The sequence below is a fragment of the Triticum aestivum genome, chromosome 4A (genome assembly GCF_018294505.1).
Source record: "Triticum aestivum cultivar Chinese Spring chromosome 4A, IWGSC CS RefSeq v2.1, whole genome shotgun sequence".
NCBI lineage: Eukaryota > Viridiplantae > Streptophyta > Magnoliopsida > Poales > Poaceae > Triticum > Triticum aestivum.
Window position 1 is genome coordinate 355,311,420 of NC_057803.1, and position 17,729 is coordinate 355,329,148.

The following is a 17,729-nucleotide window of genomic DNA, read 5'->3' on the forward strand; positions in this document are numbered from 1 at the left end:
AAAGGTATGAAAGCCGTTTGAGCATCAAGGGGGACTCCTGAGCATCGCGACTCAGGAGCCTAACTGGTCATGTAGCCCCTCACTCTGTGGCCCCATCCTGGTTTTCGGTCGGGACCATCGCTGGGTGAGGCACGCGCGCAGCCGGGCTCTGCAGACGTAGAACGGTGGATCCACCCGCATCACACCTCCCTACTTGCTGTTCGTGCACCAAGGGGGACTCCTGAGTATCGCGACTCAGGAGCCTAACTTGCCACGTAGCCCCTCACTCCTTGGTCCCGTCCTGGTTTCCGGTCAGGACTATTGCTGGGTGAGGTACGCGCAGGGCCGGGCTCTGCCGGCGTAGAACGTAAGCAAGTAGGAAGGAAAAGCGCTAATCTCAGGGAATTCAAAAGCAAATATTACAGTCCACACTGTTATTTCAATGCCAAATGCAAGTTTAAACGCCTCCCCGAGGCATGATACGTGTGCAGGAATTAAAAGTGGGACAGGAGCCACGACGGAGTCACTTGGCGGCGGGGGAGCAGCGCGGAGCGGGTTCGCCTCATGGAGCAGCGGGGTCGGCAGCGCCTTGCTCCGGCTTGGTGCTGAAGCCCCGGAACTTCCCCAGGAGAGCCTCCGCGTGACCCTTCACGGCCTCGGTAGCGGCAGCGGCACGCTCACCGCTCACTGGTTCCAGCAGGCTGTCGAGGTCGACACCGGGATCGTGAAGGTAGATGTGGGTGAGGACCCGCGTCAGTGCTGCAGAAGACAGGACAAGCGCCTCGGCCTCGGCCGTGGGGCCAAGGCCAAGGGCGACATCTTCAAGAGCGTGAACCAGGAAGGGAAGCAGCTTGGCGGGACCGTCCTCGGCGACAGCCAGCGGGCTATCCAGGCTGTTGTCGTAAAGCGTCCTCAGCGAGGAGCGAGCCTTCACCTCCAACTCCGTGAAGGCCGCACGGTCCTCGGCAAGAACCAGGGCCTTGCCATCCAGCTCGGCCTTCCTCGCCCCAAACTCCTGCTCCAGCGCGCCTATGCGGTCACGGCGCTTCCTAAGCTTGGCCTCCTAGCCCTCGACGGCTGCCTCGCGAGCCTTCACGCCTTCTTCCTGCTATTGGCGAAGGCGGACCTCTTCCGCGAGCCGATCCTGCAGGCCTTGCAGCTCATCCTCCAGCGCCTTGCAGCGACCGCAAACGTCGACCACCTCCCCCAAGGCTGCATCATGGGAAGCCTTCGCCTCCAGGACGGCCTGCTTCTCCTCGTCGCATGCCGTCGAGGCCTGGACCAGCGCCGCCCGAATCGAGGCGTCGGAGTGAACCCATCCAGAAGCCAGCTCCAAACGCCCGGCCACCAAGCGGGGGTCGGTGCCAAGAAGATCCTGCCACAGTCGGTCCAGCTCAGCAACAGCACGATCCAGAACGGCAGAAGGAGTCGGAGAGACAGCGGCCGGTGGAGTAGGAGGAGAAGGCGGCAGCGCAGCCTGTAACGCCCCAAGACCGGAGCTTCAGATGCCTTCCAGGGTTTCCGGGTTTCGTCGTGTGATTTGTTTGGTTCATCGCTTTCATCTTTGCATCATGTGCATTGCATCTTGTCATCATGCCATCATGTCATTTTTTTCTCTTAACTCAACTAAATAAATTGCATGGATCTTCGGTCCATTTAAATCGAGGGATATTCACTATGGTGATTACTCTTTAAAACTTATTCTCCCAATATTTTAGGGAGCTATATAAATTATATTCCCATTACGTGGAATTACCTTAACACACTTGCAAAAATCCCAAAGCCTTTTATTATTTCAACTCTTGGCCTCTAACTTTGCCACATGTCCTTTCATCATTTTCCGGAGCTCCACATAATTTCTCAACATTTTTGGAAACCTCTAATTCCTAGTCCTTGCTCAAACCTTTTGAATTAAATTCAATTGATTTTGAATTTAATTCCTGCAATCTTGCCACTCCTATTTTTCATGGACCGTGCACATTTTTACGAGTCCGTGGAAATTATCCCCGTGCCCAACTCTTTCTCTAACCTTTCTTTTCTTCCCTTTTTCTTTCTCTTTATTTTTTCTGCTTTGAAAAGAGAATTAGAGAAAGAGAGAGAGAGAAGGAGCCCAGCTGCCTGGGCCTCCCAACCTCCCGCGTCGGCCCAAGGCCAAGGCCCAGCCGCCCCCACCAATCCCTCCTAACCCTAGCCCGAACCCTCCTGCCCGATCCCCCACTCTCCCTCGTCTCCTCCCTCGCGCCGTCACCACGCACGAGAGGAGCGCCTCGCCCGATCCCTTCTGCCTCCTCCTCGCTCGACCTCCTCCTTCCCTCTCCCTCTCTCTCTCTCTCATGCCCGACCCCCATCTTTCCCTCGTAGCCCGATCCCCACTCCTCTCTTCCACCTCGCGCTGCCCCTCTCCTCGCCCTTCCTCGCCCTGCACGCGAGACCTCCCCGACCACTGCATCCCTGCTCGCGCCCAGATCCCCTCGCCGTCTGGCTCGTGGAGCCGCCCACTGCTCCGCTTCACCGCCCGGTGCGTATCCCGCGCCTCCCGACCTGGTGCTCCCCTGCACATGCGCCCGAGGCCGCGGCTTCCTCGTCCCGGTCCATGGGGTCTCGCCGGAACCCAGCTGTTGGACCTGCGCCATCCTCTGCTTCCTCTACGGCGACCAGGGGCCCCATCGCGTCGCGCCCAGTCGCCACCAGCTTCTCCGATCTGCAAGATCGACTACCTGGACGCCAAGACCATACCAGGACCGCCAAGCATCTTCTCTGTGATTTTTTGTCAAGTACCCATGGACGCCAAGTACCACGATGTCGGTGCCCCTCAAGTTCGGCTACACGAAAACACCAAGTACCCCTACAAACCATGTACGACTACCGGCGCCGAAGTCTGCGAGTACCACTACGTTTGCAATGTACATCTACACCAAGACTGGACCGACAAGTACCGCGAGAACATTTGTACCTCTACCATCGTCGTGGATCCGACAAGTACCCCTACAACAAGTGTACCTCTACCTCGTCTTCAGAACCGCTAAGAACGTCAAGTACCCCTTCGAGATGACGAGATCGGCAAGTTTGAATGACCCCAAGTACCTCTTCGAAACGACCGAGTACCATTACCATCGGGCGCTTGAATGACTACTTCCTCTAGTTCCCACGATGACCAGTGAACAACTACTTCCCCTTCGACACGTGTACCCCTACCACCGAACTCGATCCGTTCCGATAATGCACGCTTCAAAGGTATAACACCGAGACGACATTCGTGAAAGAATGCTTGCGATGTTTGAGATGCTCATGTTTGCACCATGTCCAATTTGTCACCCGTTTCCTTGTCGCCAACTCGTGGGACGCCCGGAATCCAGGAGCGCCCCACCATCTTTTGCACGCATCCGCACACTTCTCCTTTGCATCGGTATCTCAATCGAGTTACCGGAATCGGAATGTTGCCATGACACCATTTCTGTTGTCGTTGCCGTGGCACCCCTTTAGTTTTCGCCACGATGACAAATGCCTCATATCTTATCATGTCAGCGTTTTCATAAATACTGCATAAAACTTGCACATGTCATTCGCATCATGATAATAACATTTAAATGTTTAAAATTGTTGTTGCACCAAATTGATAATTGCATATGGGGATTTACCAGATTTGTTGTTTGTTATATCCGGCCCCATTTAAATTGTTTAGATGGTATAGTTTTGTTATGTTTTCACCTCTTGACTTGCTTAACAACATTTAATATTGCTGAGTACATAAACAAGATCGAACTAAATAAGTGACGTGGTGTTTCGTCAATATGCAAGGGAGTTGCATATTGAGCTCCACTTAATTTGTAGGGTTGTTTGTGCACTTTGCCATGCCATGACTCATTAAACTGGACATGCATCATACTTGTTGTGCATCATGCCATGTTGTTGTGGTGGTTGTTTACTATGTCGTTTGCTTCTTTCCGGTGTTGCTTCTTCGGGTTGGTTCCGATAACGTCGGGTTTGTGAGGACCCGTTTGTCTACGTCTGTTTATCTTCTTCATGGACTCGTTCTTCTTCCTTGCGGGATTTCAGGCAAGATGATCATACCCTCGAAATCACTTCTATCTTTGCTTTGCTAGATGCTCACTCTTTTGCTATGCCAATGCTACGATGCCTACCATTTGCTTTCAAGCCTCCCAAATTGCCATGTCAAACCTCTAACCCACCATGTCCTAGCAAACAGTTGTTTGGCTATGTTACCGCTTTGCTCAGCCCCTCTTATAGCGTTGTTAGTTGCAGGTGAAGATTGAAGTTTGTTCCTTGTTGGAACATGGAGATCGTTCCTTGTTGGAACATTGTTTACTTGTTGGGATAGCACTATATAGCTTATTTAATTAATGCTTCTATATACTTGGTAAAGGGTGGAAGGCTCGGCCTTATGCCTGGTGTTTTGTTCCACTCTTGCCGCCCTAGTTTCCGTCATATCGGTGTTATGTTACCGGATTTTGCGTTCCTTACGCGGTTTGGCTATAATGGGAACCCCTTGACAGTTCGCCTTAAGTAAAGCTCTTCCAGCAATGCCCAACATTGGTTTTACCATTCGCCACCTAGCCTTTTCTTCCCCTTGGGTTCTGCAGACTCAAGGGTCATCTTTATTTTAACCCACCCCCCGGGCCAGTGCTCCTCTGAGTGTTGGTCCAATCGAGTAGACTGCGGGGCCACCTCGGGGCAACTTGAGGGTTGGTTTTACTCGTAGGATGTCTCATCTGAGTGTGCCCTGAGAAAGAGATATGTGCAGCTCCTATCGGGATTTGTCGGCACATTCAGGCGGTGTTGCTGGTTTAGTTTTACCCTGTCGAAATGTCTTGTTGTACCGGGATACCGAGTCTGATTGGAACGTCTCAGGTGGAGGTCTATTCCTTCGTTGACCGTGAGAGCTTGTGATGGGCTAAGTTGGGACACCCCTGCAGGGATTTGAACTTTCGAAAGCCGTGCCCGCGGTTATGGGCAGATGGGAATTTGTTAATGTCCGGTTGTAGAAAACCTGAAGTCGACCTTAATTAAAATGAATCAACCGCGTGTGTAACCGTGATGGTCTCTTTCCGGCGGTGTCCAGGAAGTGAACACGGTTGTTGGAGTTATACTTAACGTAGGTTGCTATAGGATGACTTCTTGATCATACTTTTATCGACTGTGCTTTGCCTTCTCTTCTCATTCTCATTTGCGTATGTTAGGCACCATATATGCTAGTCGCTTGCTGCAGCTCCACCTCATACCTTTTACCTTACCCATAAGCTTAAATAGTCTTGATCGCGAGGGTGCGAGATTGCTGAGTCCCTGTGGCTCACAGATACTTCCAAAACCAGCTTGCAGGTGTTGATGAGTCCGTGCAGATGACGCAACCAAGCTCAGGAGGAGCTCGAGGAAGATCTTGTCCTTTGGGTTGTTTCGTTCTAGTTGATCAGTAGTGGAGCCCAGTTGGGGTCGATCGGAGACCTTTGTCGCATTTGGGGTTCTTCTTTTATTTTGGTTCCGTAGTCGGACCATGAGTGTATTTGGATGAGGTAATGCTTTATTCATGTGTTTGTGTGAAGTGGCGATTGTAAGCCAACTATGTATCTCTTTCCCTTATGTATTACATGGGTTGTGTGAAGATTACCTCACGTGCGACATATGCCTTCAATGCGATTATGTCTCTAAGTCGTGCCTCGACACGTGGGAGCTATAGTCGCATCAAGGGTGTTACACAGCCGCAGCATCCTGAGGCGGAGTCTGCCGCGCCCCGATAGCTGTAGTGGCGGCGGCAGGCAAGAGCACCTCGGGAGCCACTTGGGTCGTGGGGGCTGAGCTCGCCCCAGCCGGCTCAGCCAGACCTCGCGAGGATGACCGGGCAGGAGAAGCCTGTGCGTCGCGGTCACCTTCCTTCGCGGGTAGAAGCGCCGCCACGGATGGAACCTAGGGCGCCCCCTTCGGCTTCTTTGCTGCGGGCGCCAACCTATCCAAAGATGCGGACGTCAAGCCTCAGAAGCAGAGCAAGAGATAAAGACAAGAATCGAATGCTCACGGGTCGTCGCCAGTGAGCTCAAGCGGCCACCGGCCAAATTTGAAGCCTGAAAGCCGGCTGGAAGGGTCGACCTCGGGAAGCTTGGAGGCAGAAGATGCGTCTGCGGTTCGCCCCGGGGCCGGGGGAGACCCGCGGGAGATCAGCCCGGTCCTGTCCTTCTTCGGGATCGGGGGCGAGCTCCCGCCATCCTGCTCGTCGTCGTCTTCGTCGTCATCCTCGTCGTCGTCATTCGGAGAGAGGCGGAGAACGCGGGACCTGCGCCAGGAGAGGGGAGCCCTCGACTCTCCGTCAGTCGCCTCGAAGTCAGGCCCCTTTCCGCACTCCCCTCCCTCTTCCTCTTTGCTAGAGTCGCTGGAGGGCACGTCCACCGGTTCCTTGGGAGCTTCTAGTGGCACTGGCCCATCCCCGTTGAAGACGGGCATGGACTTCACCACCCGCTCCCAGTCGTTGCGGAGGAACAAGGGCGTAGGAGCACCCTCCAGCCTCACCACATTGCCCCCAACCAGAGATTGGAGAACCGCAGCCAGGTCTCCGGCGGCCAAGGCCGCGGGGTTCGGACGGGGCCTCCACATTGGAAGCGAGTACTGCCGAAGCGGAGACAGCCGGTGCTCTAGGAACTCCCTCAGCAGCGACGCGCCGGTCAGCTTCGCCGCCGCCATGTCGGTCGGCCTCAGATCCGCGTCCATCTTCTCCAGCACCATCTTCGCGCGGGGATCCGTGAGCTCCGCTCGACCCCAGTCGCTGGAGCTCGTGGGCTGCTCCGTGGGCAGGATCAGCCAAGAGTGGATGCGCCCAGCATCCACCAAGATCCACTTGCTCCTGAAGCCCTCAATCCTCTTCCCAGAGTTCGAGATGGCAATGGTGCCGCCAGATGCAACGAAGCTCGTGCACACGGAAGCAGTCCCACGAGAGGTCCGGAGGTAGAAGCAGTGGCGCAGCAAGGCCACTAAGGGCTGCACCCCAACATGTGCTTCGCAATAATAAGCAAAGATTGCCAGGAGAAGGACGGAGTTGGGATGGAGGTGCAGAGCCTGTAGCTTGTAATGGCGGAGGACAGAGAAGAAGAACTCGGAGAAGGGAGGCACCAGGCCAGCACAATGGCACTTACGAAGAGCGGATAGAAGGTGCTCCTTTGACCCTCAGGGGTGGCGGAGCCGGCCTTGAACACCTTCTCCCCGTTGATGCCCCATGCCGTCGCCATCTAGTGCAATCGGGAAAGGCCCGCCTCCGACATGTTCAGCGAGTCCAGGGCAGACGAGTACCAAGCTGCGGCCGGGGGCTGACGAGGCGCCATGGCTCCCTAGGCCGCACGGTCAGAGCAGATCTAGAAATCTCGGAGGAAGGGAGGAGAGGCGCAAGAAAGGGGATCTGAGCAGCAACCGGAGAAAGCAAGAAGCGGGGCCTAGGCGGATGCCACTCCTTTATCAACTCGCGCGGTTACTGAGGCGCCCACGTCCAATCAACCGCCACGCGGCGCCCAAGGCCGCAGGCTATTAGGGCCCGCGGCGCTTCACTCTTGCCCTTCCGCCTCCCTGCACGGCCAAGTCCGGGCGTGCCTTGGGCCCGGGGGCTACTGTCGGCATTCTGGGAACGGGTGTCCCCAGACTTGCCTGCCTGCGGCCTGCGGCGTGGCTCAAAGGGGGGCCCAGCACGGCCCATCTTCACCAACACAAACCCAAGACCCTCGTGAGGGGCTAAGCCTCGTGGGGCGGACGATGCGAAGCTTCCTCAGGCACGGCCTCGTCAGGCTGGCTCATGAGGAGGCGGAGAGATCAAGGCGGGGTACCTCATGAGGTGCCCATGACGCAAGCCATGACAACTCCGGGCGCCAGGCAGGTGCCAGCCTGCGCCTCCTTTCCTCTTTGGTGCAAAGGGGACAAGCGCAGCTGTGGAGTACCGAGGCATCAGGCAAAGGTTGCCATTTCGGTGCAATGAGACCAAGACCAGGAGGACTACGAGAAGGAGGTCACCGTGGAGCCCAAGACGGCGTCATCACCAGAGCTTTGCGCAGGCGAAGACTACTTTTGTCAGGATAGCTGATACTTGTTGTCCCCCTTCAAATTAGCCCGCCATTGTTGGCTCCCTTCCCACTCAATATTTGGGAAGAGGACCAGGGCCTCTATAAATAGGACCAGCCACCCACATAGAGGGGAGGACGAAAATGAGGTAGGAAGGAAGAGGCTCGTTAGAAGGGTCGGCCAAAGGAGAGCAGAGAGAGAGAAAGAGAAAGGTGGCTGAACTCCTCCTAGCAGTTCATCGCCTCAGCCAAGAACAGACCCTCGCGAGGTTGTTCTTCCTTGTATTGTTCATCATCATCAGCCCAAGGGGCAATCCACACACCACACACTGGAGTAGGGTATTACACCACAACGATGGCCTGAACCAGTATAAACCCTGTGTCTCTTGTGTTGTTCTTTCCTTAGTTTAGATCTTAGCATGGCGGAGGGGTGCAGGTAGGTAGGAGGCGAAATCTTCGCGTGCACCCCAGTGTTCGAACCTCAAGGGTCTGCCGGAACCCGAAATCCGACACATGCACACGTGACAATGTACCTAAATGGATTGCAAAAAACACATGTGTCTAACTGGGTGCATGTTTACTCCCCGTGCAAGAAATTTCAAACATTGGGAATCTTGATTCTTAAATTCTAGTACATCCAAAACTTATTTGAAGTTCATGAAATTTATCGTGTTATCATATGGACACAAATAATAAGTGGCATTGTACTTTTTTGTCAAATTTGAGGCCAGTTTTGATGTAATCTTTATCTAATTACAAATGGGAGATTATTAATAATTGGGAACCAATATCCCAAATGGATTATTTATTCGTACCGTGAGCGTTAGACCAACAATGGATATGTGCGATGCTTCGGTTAAGCAATAAAGAGGCGGCATTAATCATCCAAATAGAAAAACAATATACGTGCCGCCACGCGACCCGTGTTCCGTGCGAGAAAGCGTGAGTTGATGGGCCGCATGCGAGCAGTCCGCCGTGCAGGCAAACCGGGAGGCGTGCGTGCAGGTGTGTGAACTGACGGAGGCATGCTCGCTGTGCAGTGTCATCGGGCGGCATGCAAGTAGCTATGTGAAACGACAGTAGGCATGCCAGCTATCTGGTGTGCAAGCTCACCGAGAGGCGAGCCAGCGGTTTGACCGCCGTCCGTCTCTCTTCCACTACTCCATATTAATGGTGTGCCCGAGCGGCCGCACATCCATCCTCGCCACACACACAATCCTTTCTCTCCGCTTGCATCCACGACGCTGCTCTCAGTACTCAAAGCCATCCGTGTATGAGGATGCCGCCGAAGCACCCCATCTAAGGGAGTGGTGATGCTGGGGCTGCTGAAGCACCAGAGCACGGCGTGGAGATGGAGACATAGGTTGCCATCACTGTCGGCGAGTTATCGCTACACCCTGATGTCGTCGACGGCGTCGAGCTTCCACAACCGAAGGCAGAGTTCCACATCGACTCTGGTGACGACTCGGGCGACGACCCCGGCGACGACTCAGACGACCAATCTGACGACGACTCCGACAACGACGGAAAACTGGTTAGTCATCTATACCCATTTATGTGTCAAATAGATCCTAGGGTTTCTCTGGTTACTCCTGCCCCCCTTTTTGGAATCAAAATCCTATGGTTATGTTATCCCAATCCATGAGATCTGAGTAAATTTCGTTAGATCCGTGTAGTGTATTGATTATTTGAATGGTACAAGTGATAAGTGATTAGTTGTTTCATCTGCGCAAATGGCTTCTACTAGTAATCCGAGTAGGGTTAGTGTTCGTGCTAATAATTCCTAGCCAGGACTTGACAATTGATTTTGAATGACCTGTATATATATATATATATATATATATATATATATATATATATATATATATATGTTTGTTCCATTATTTTCTTCAAGATTTTTCTGTACATAGACGACTATGCTTAAAAATTGAACCATAATCTCCGAATATGTATAAATAAATAGCCATAAATTCTTAATACTAATTCATGCCATTTAAACACTATTTTGATGCCAAATTTGTTTTACTATTTGTATAGGTGTTGTCTAACGATGTGGACAGCGAGGATGAAGATGGCCAGAGGAGGTACAAGACGCAAATCCTAAAGGATCTTTATGCAGAAATGCATAACATGCATATTAGGACCTAGAACGGCGGCTATGGATGCCCATTTTGCAACCATAAGCTTCATGACGTGTATCTAAGTGTTCTGGCACATGCAAGATGATGGGTCATTTGCTCCTTCAAGCAGAAGTATTCTCACAGGGTGGAGCACGACGCGTACGCCGAGTACCTGGAGAAGCTTCAGGATCGTGTCGGCATGCGAGATGAGATGTGGGATCGAACTATGTACGCTTGAGTATGCTTAATGACGGTTGAAATATGTACTTATGGTTGAACTGTGCTTTTGTACATGTACACTTATTATCTACGTCTGAGTATGTTTAATCTATGTCTACTAATGTCTAACCATGGGATATGGATGCCATCAGTTCAGTTGATGCAATCTACCTCCGTCCTAGTTTATTGGTCCCCTTTGTAATTTGTGTTCAAATTTGACCAAAGATTTAACCGACAAAATGTTAGTGCAGGTCAGCAAAAATATATCGTTGGATGGGTATTTGAGCATAGTGTTCAATGATATAGTTTTTGGTGACATGCATAAACATTTCTTAGTTAAATATTTGGTCAAAATTTGGTACAAATTACATAGGCGGCCAATAAACCAGGACAGAGGTAGTACGTGAATCACACACGGTTCCCAAAATTAGAACTGTGTGCAATGACTTCCATTTTGCCTGTTGCGTTAATCACACACGGTTGGCTCTAGCAAACCGTTGCCTCCGAAACTCTTTGTGGGCAGAAAACCCTCACCACCCAATTCAAAAGAGAAAAAGGGGAAAATCCTCACCATCCCCACATCACAAAAACCCTCACCCCGCCAGCCACCCCCTCCGGTCCCCATTCACACCTGCACAACCTCATCCGTGTCTATGCATTGCACTGCCTATCATGGCGGTAACCACTTAGCTCGATGCCTGCCGCCGCCGCCAGGCTGCCGGCAGAGCCCATCGCATTTCGCCACTTTCGCTTGCCGCTTCCTATCGCCATCGACTTTCTCGATGCTGCTCGCGGTCGACCCAGCTCTGCTCGGTTGGGGAATTAGATGTATTGAGGGTTCTTTCTCATGGAGAAGAAGGTAACTAATTTAATGAGATATTATCTCATCTCTTATCCCAGTTCATCTGCCTCCTTTAATCACCTGGCCGAAATCGCCATGAATTCATTTTTATTCCAACTGATTTGAGGGTTTTCTTCTGTTCATGGAGTGTACAGTGTGCGGACACATCAGGACTTTGCGGCCTCCGCCAGACATTCCATCTCACCATACCCGATGACATGACGATGTGCGCGGTATGTTCAATCTCACCCTAAATCGGTTGGCATGGCCTACTTTCCTGAACATATTCTAAATATTGCTACATTTTGGTAAAAGGTGCCACATGCACCATATACGTCAAACGGGATTTTCCCCTCTTATTTCTCTATTAGGCAAATTAATGGTGTATTGTTCCTTCGATTACTCTCATATTTACATGACATCATGTTTACCCTATCTATTTAAATATAGATATTTGTCCTTTGATTTTAATTGCTATACAGGTCTTCCAATTTGGGCCCATATTTGCATGTTACCATATTTTCTTTAACAATCCTACGATTTTCTGCAGCGCGTCCTTGCTCTACAACAGAATCTATAGTGCACAATCTTTCCCTTTACATAAATTAAGACTGCAGGGATGTCATACTGAACACAAACCATGGATTTACCATCGTTGCTACTATAAGACTTGATGAACGTGGTGACTCCTATTTTGGCACTAGCCTTTGGAAAGAAATTTCTAAGTTTTATGTACTGAAAGCTGGCACTATAATTACACTACACATAAAAGGGCCTGGTCATGAGATATATGCTAACTTCCTCGACGATATCATCCGTCCAGACTTTGTTCGAAGTATGTTTTCTTTTCAAGTATCTGCATGTTGACTTAGCCAGCAATATCAAATGAATTGTGTAGTATTTAAGCAACAAATTGTTATTCCATTTTCTTACTATATTCCTACCTAATAACTTCAACTTACCAACACACTTTTCTATTGCCATGTTTTACCTAAATATTCCCTCTACTCGCACTTCTATCAAAGAGTGCCGCTCACAAGGAGAAGCTACTTCTTGAGCTTACGTTGGTTTTTCCCTTGAAGTGGAAAGGGTGATGCAGCAAAGTAGAGTAAGTATTTCCCTCAGCTTTTGAGAACCAAGGTATCAATCCAGTAGGAGACAACGCAACAAGCCACCGAATACCTGCACAAACAAACACCAACTTGCACGCAACGCGACAAAGGGGTTGTCAATCCCTTCACGATTAATAACAAAGTGAGATCTGATATAGATGGATAAATGGTAAAGTAATATTTTTGGTTTATATATCGGAAAATAAAAGATTGCAAAGAAAGTAAATAGGAAACTAAAATTGTAGATCGGAAACTTATATGATGAAAAATAGACCCGATGGCCATAGGTTTCACTAGAGGCTTCTCCCAAGATAGGAAATATTACGATGGGTGAACAAATTACTGTTGAGCAATTGATAGAAAAGCGCAAAGTTATAACGATATCTAAGGCAATGATCACGAATATAGGCATCACATCCATGTCAAGTAGACGGAAATGATTCTGCATGCACTTCTATTACTCCACAAAAAAGTGGACCCGTAGGTCTGTGGTAAACTACACCACAATACATCCGTGGAAAACACACCACAAAAAAGTATTACATCGAATAGATCTCCAAGAACATCAAGGAGAAATTTGTATTGAGAATCATAGAGAAAGAAGAAGCCATCTAGCTACTAGCTATGGACCCGTAGGTCTGTGGTAAACTACTCACACTTCATCGGAGAGGCAATGGTGTTGATGTAGAAGCCCTCTATGATCGAACCGCCATCGGCAGGATGCTGGAAAAGGCTCCTAGATGGGATCTCACGGGTACATAAGGTTGTGGCAGTGGAAAAGTGGTTTCGTGGATCCCCTGAAAGGTTTTGGGGTATTTGAGAATATATAGGTGGAAGAAATAGGTCGGTGGATTCACGAGGGGCCCACAAGGGTGGGTGCGTGCCCTACCCCCTGGGTGCGCCCTTCGACCTTGTGGCCGCCTCCTGGCTTCTCTGACTTGCAATCCAAGTCCCGTGGATGTCTTTTGGTCCAAGAAAAATCATCGCGAAAGTTTCATTCCGTTTGGTATTCCTTTTCTTGGAAACTCTAAAACAAAGAAAAACAGAAACTGGCACTGGGCTCTAGGTTAATAGGTTAGTCCCAAAAATCATATAAAATAGCGTATTAATGCATATAAAACATCCAAAACTGATAATATAATAGCATGGAACCATAAAAAATTATAGATACGTTGGAGACGTATCAGGCATCCCCAAGCTTAATTCCTGCTCGTCCTCGATTAGGTAAATGAGAAAAACAGAATTTTTGATGTGGAATGCTACCTAACACATTTATCCATGTAATTCCCTTTATTGTGGCATGAATGTTCAGATCTGTATGATTCAAAACAAAAGTTTATTATTGACATAAAAACAATAATACTTCAAGCATACTAACAAAATAATTATGTCTTCTCAAAATAACATGGCCAAAGAAAGCTTATCCCTACAAAATCAGATACTCTCGCTATGATCCATCTTCATCACATAAAATATTCAAATCAACCACAACCCCGATGACAAGCCAAGCAATTGTTTTGTACCTTTGATGTTCTCAAACTTTTTCAACTTCCACGCAATCTATGAGCATGCGCCATAGACATAGCACTATAGGTGGAATAGACGGTGGTTGTGGAGAAGACACAAAGAAGGAGATAGTCTCACATCAACTACACTAGAGCTATAAGTTTATGAAAGCTCAAAAACAAAAACTAAGTGGGTGTGCATCCAACTCACTTGCTCACGAAGACCTAGGGCATTTTGAGGAAGCCTATCATTGGAATATACAAGCCAAGTTCTATAATGAAAATTCCCACTAGTATATGAAAGTGATATCATAGGAGACTCTCTATCATGAAGATCATGGTGCTACTTTGAAGCACAAGTGTGGTAAAAGGATAGTAACATTTCCCCATCTATCTTTTCTCTCATTTTTTTTTCGGGCCTTCTCTCATTTTTTTGGCCTCTTTTTTTCGTCTGGAGTCTCATCCTGACTTGTGGGGGAATCATAGTCTCCATCATCCTTTACTCACATGGGACAATGCTCTAATAATGAATATCATCAGACTTTTATTTACTTACAACTCAACAATTACAACTCGATACTTCGAATGAAATATGACTCTATGTGAATGCCTCCGGCGGTGTACCAGGATGTGCAATGAATCAAGAGCGACATGTATGGAAGAATTATGAACGGTGGCTTTGCCACAAATATGATGGCAAGTACATGATCATGCAAAGAAATATGACAGTGATGGAGCGTGTCATATAAAAGGAACGATGAATATTTGCATGGCAATATATCTCGGAATGGCTATGGAAATTCCATAATAGGTAGGTATGGTGGCTATTGTGAGGAAGGTATATGGTGGGTTTATGGTACCGGCAAAAGTTGTGCAGTACAAGAGAGGCTAGCAATGGAGGAAAGGTGAGAGTGTGTATAATCCATGGACTCAACATTAGTCATAAAGAACTCACATACTTATTGCAAAAATCTATTATTCATCGAAACAAAGTACTATGCGCATGCTCCTAGGGGGATAGATTGGTAGGAAAAGACCATCTCTCGTCCCCGACCACCACTCATAAGGAAGAAAGCATGCTCCGACTTCATCACATAACAGTTCACCATACGTGCATGCTACGGGACTCACAAACCTTAACACAAGTATTTCTCAAATACACAACTACTTACCAGCATTACTCTAATATCACCATCTTCATATCTCAAAATAATCATAAGGAATCAAACTTCTCATAGTATTCAATGCACTTTATATGGAAGTTTTTATTATATCCCTCTTGGATGCCCATAATATTAGGACTAATTTTATAACCAAAGCAAATACCATGCTGTTTTTCAAGACTCTCAAAATAATATAAGTGAAGCATGATAGTTCAACAATTTCCGTAAAATAAAACCACCGTCATGCTCTAAAAAGATATAAGTGAAGCACTAGAGCAAGTTTGCCTAGCTCAAAACATATAAGTGAAGCACATAGAGTATTCTAATAAATCACGATTCATGCATGTCTCTCTCAAAAGGAGTGTACAGAAAGGATGATTGTGGAAAACTAAAAAGCAAAGACTCAAATCATACAAGACGCTCCATGAAAAACACATATCATGTGGTGAATAAAAGTATAGCCTCAAGTAAAGTTACCGATAAACAAAGATGAAAGAGGGGATGCCTTCCCGGGGCATCCCCAAGCTTAGGCCCTTTGGCATCCTTGAATATTACTTTGGGGTTCCTTGTGCATCCCCAAGCTTAGTCTCTTGCCACTCCTTATTCCATAGTCTATCAAATCCTTACCCAAAACTTGAAAACTTCACAACACAAAAGTTCAACAGAAAATCTCCTAAGCTCCGTTAGTATAAGAAAATAAATCACCACTTTTGGTACTGTTGTGAACTCATTTGTTATCAATATTGGTGTAATATCTACTTTATTCCAACTTTTTCATTGTTCATACCACCCGATACTAGCCATAGATGCATCAACAATAAGCAAACAACACGCGAAAAACAGAATCTGTCAAAAATAGAATAGTCTGTAGAAATCTGGAGATTTCCAATACTTCTGTAACTCCTAAAATCCTAAGATATTAGGAAGTCCTATGCAATTTGTTTATTAATCCTCTACAAAAAGAATCAGTATTTTATCGCACTCCTGTTAAAAATGAAAACTAATCTTCTTGGCGCAAAAGTTTCTGTTTTTCAGCAGGATCAAATCAACTATCACCGTAAGCAATCCCAAAGGTCTTACTTGGCACAAACACAAATTAAAACATAAAACCACCTATAACCAGAGGCTAGATGAATTATTTATTGCAAAACAGGACCTAAAAAAGAAAGAACTACAAATAGAATTGGGTTGCCTCGTTATTGTTTAACGCCCTTAGCTAGGCACAAAACACAAATAGATCTAAGTATTATCGTCTTTGGTATGCAATCCATAAGTCGCTCTCATAATAGATCATAAGGCAATTTGAATTTATTTCTAGGGAAGTGCTCCATGCTTTTCCATAACAGAAATTGGAATCTAATGTTTCATTCTTTCTTATCAATAATTGCACCAATCGTTCTAAGGAAAGGTCTACCAATAAAAATTGGACTTGTAGGATTGCAATCTATATCAAGAACAATGAAATCTATGGGCACATAATTCCTATTTGCAACAATAATAACATCATTAATTCTTCACATAGGTTTCTTAATATTGGAATCCGCAAGATGCAAATTTACGAAACAATCATCAAACTCACGGAAACCTAACACATCACATAAAGTTTTTGGAATCATGGAAACACTAGCACCCAAATAACACAAAGCATAGCATTCATAATCTTTAATCTTAATCTTAATAGTAGGTTCCAACTCATCATAAAGTTTTCTAGGGATAGAAACTTCCAAATCAATCTCTTCTTTAAAAGATTGCATCATAGCATCAACGATATCTTTAGTAAAAGCTTTGTTTTGATTATAAGAATGCGGAGAATTCAACATGGATTGCAACAAGGAAATACAATCTATTAAAGAACAATTATCATAATTAAAGTCCTTGAAATCCAAAAGAGTGGGTTCATTGCTACCTAAATTTTTGACCTCTCCAATCCCACTTTTATCAATTTTTGCATTAAGATCTAAAAACTCCGAATCATTGGGACGCCTTTTAACTAAAGTTGACTCATCTCCGGTCCCATCTTTATCAAGATTTATATTGGAAAACAAAGATTCAATAGGAGTCACGTCAATCACTTTAAGATCTTCATCATTATTTAAAGCCTCTGGTTTGGCGGCCATTTTGTTTACTAAAGTAGCTTGTTTATTAGAAATTTGACCTACTAAATTTTCAAGATGCGCAAACTGAGATCTCAAACCATAAAATTCTTTAGACATATCATCAAGCTCTTTATTCATGTATCTCATAAAGCTTTTATGCTCCTTGAGCTCGTTTCTAAAGAAATTGTTATGCTCAAATTCCAAAGACATAAAGCTTCTAACATTATTCTCAATTTTGTCTAACCTCCTAAGGTGAGGTTCAACATTTTAAGGAGGAGTCATTACGACAAAGCAAGCAATCCAACACATGAGCACACAAAAAGCAAGTGAAGCAGATGAACGAAAGAGGGGCAAAGAAGAGGTGAATCTTTTTCGAAAATTGTTTTAGAAGTGGGGAGAGGAAAATGAGAGGCGAATGGAAAATAATGTAATGCGAGGGATGATAGTTTGTGATGGGTACTTGGTATGTCTTGGCTTGTTGTAGATCTCCCTGGCAATGGCGCCAAAAATTCTTCCTGCTACCTCTTGAGCTTGTGTTGGATTTTCCCTTGAAGAGGAAACAGTGATGCAGCAAAGTAGAGTAAGTATTTCCCTCTGCTTTTGAGAACCAAGGTATCAATCCAGTAGGAGACAATGCAATAAGCCACCG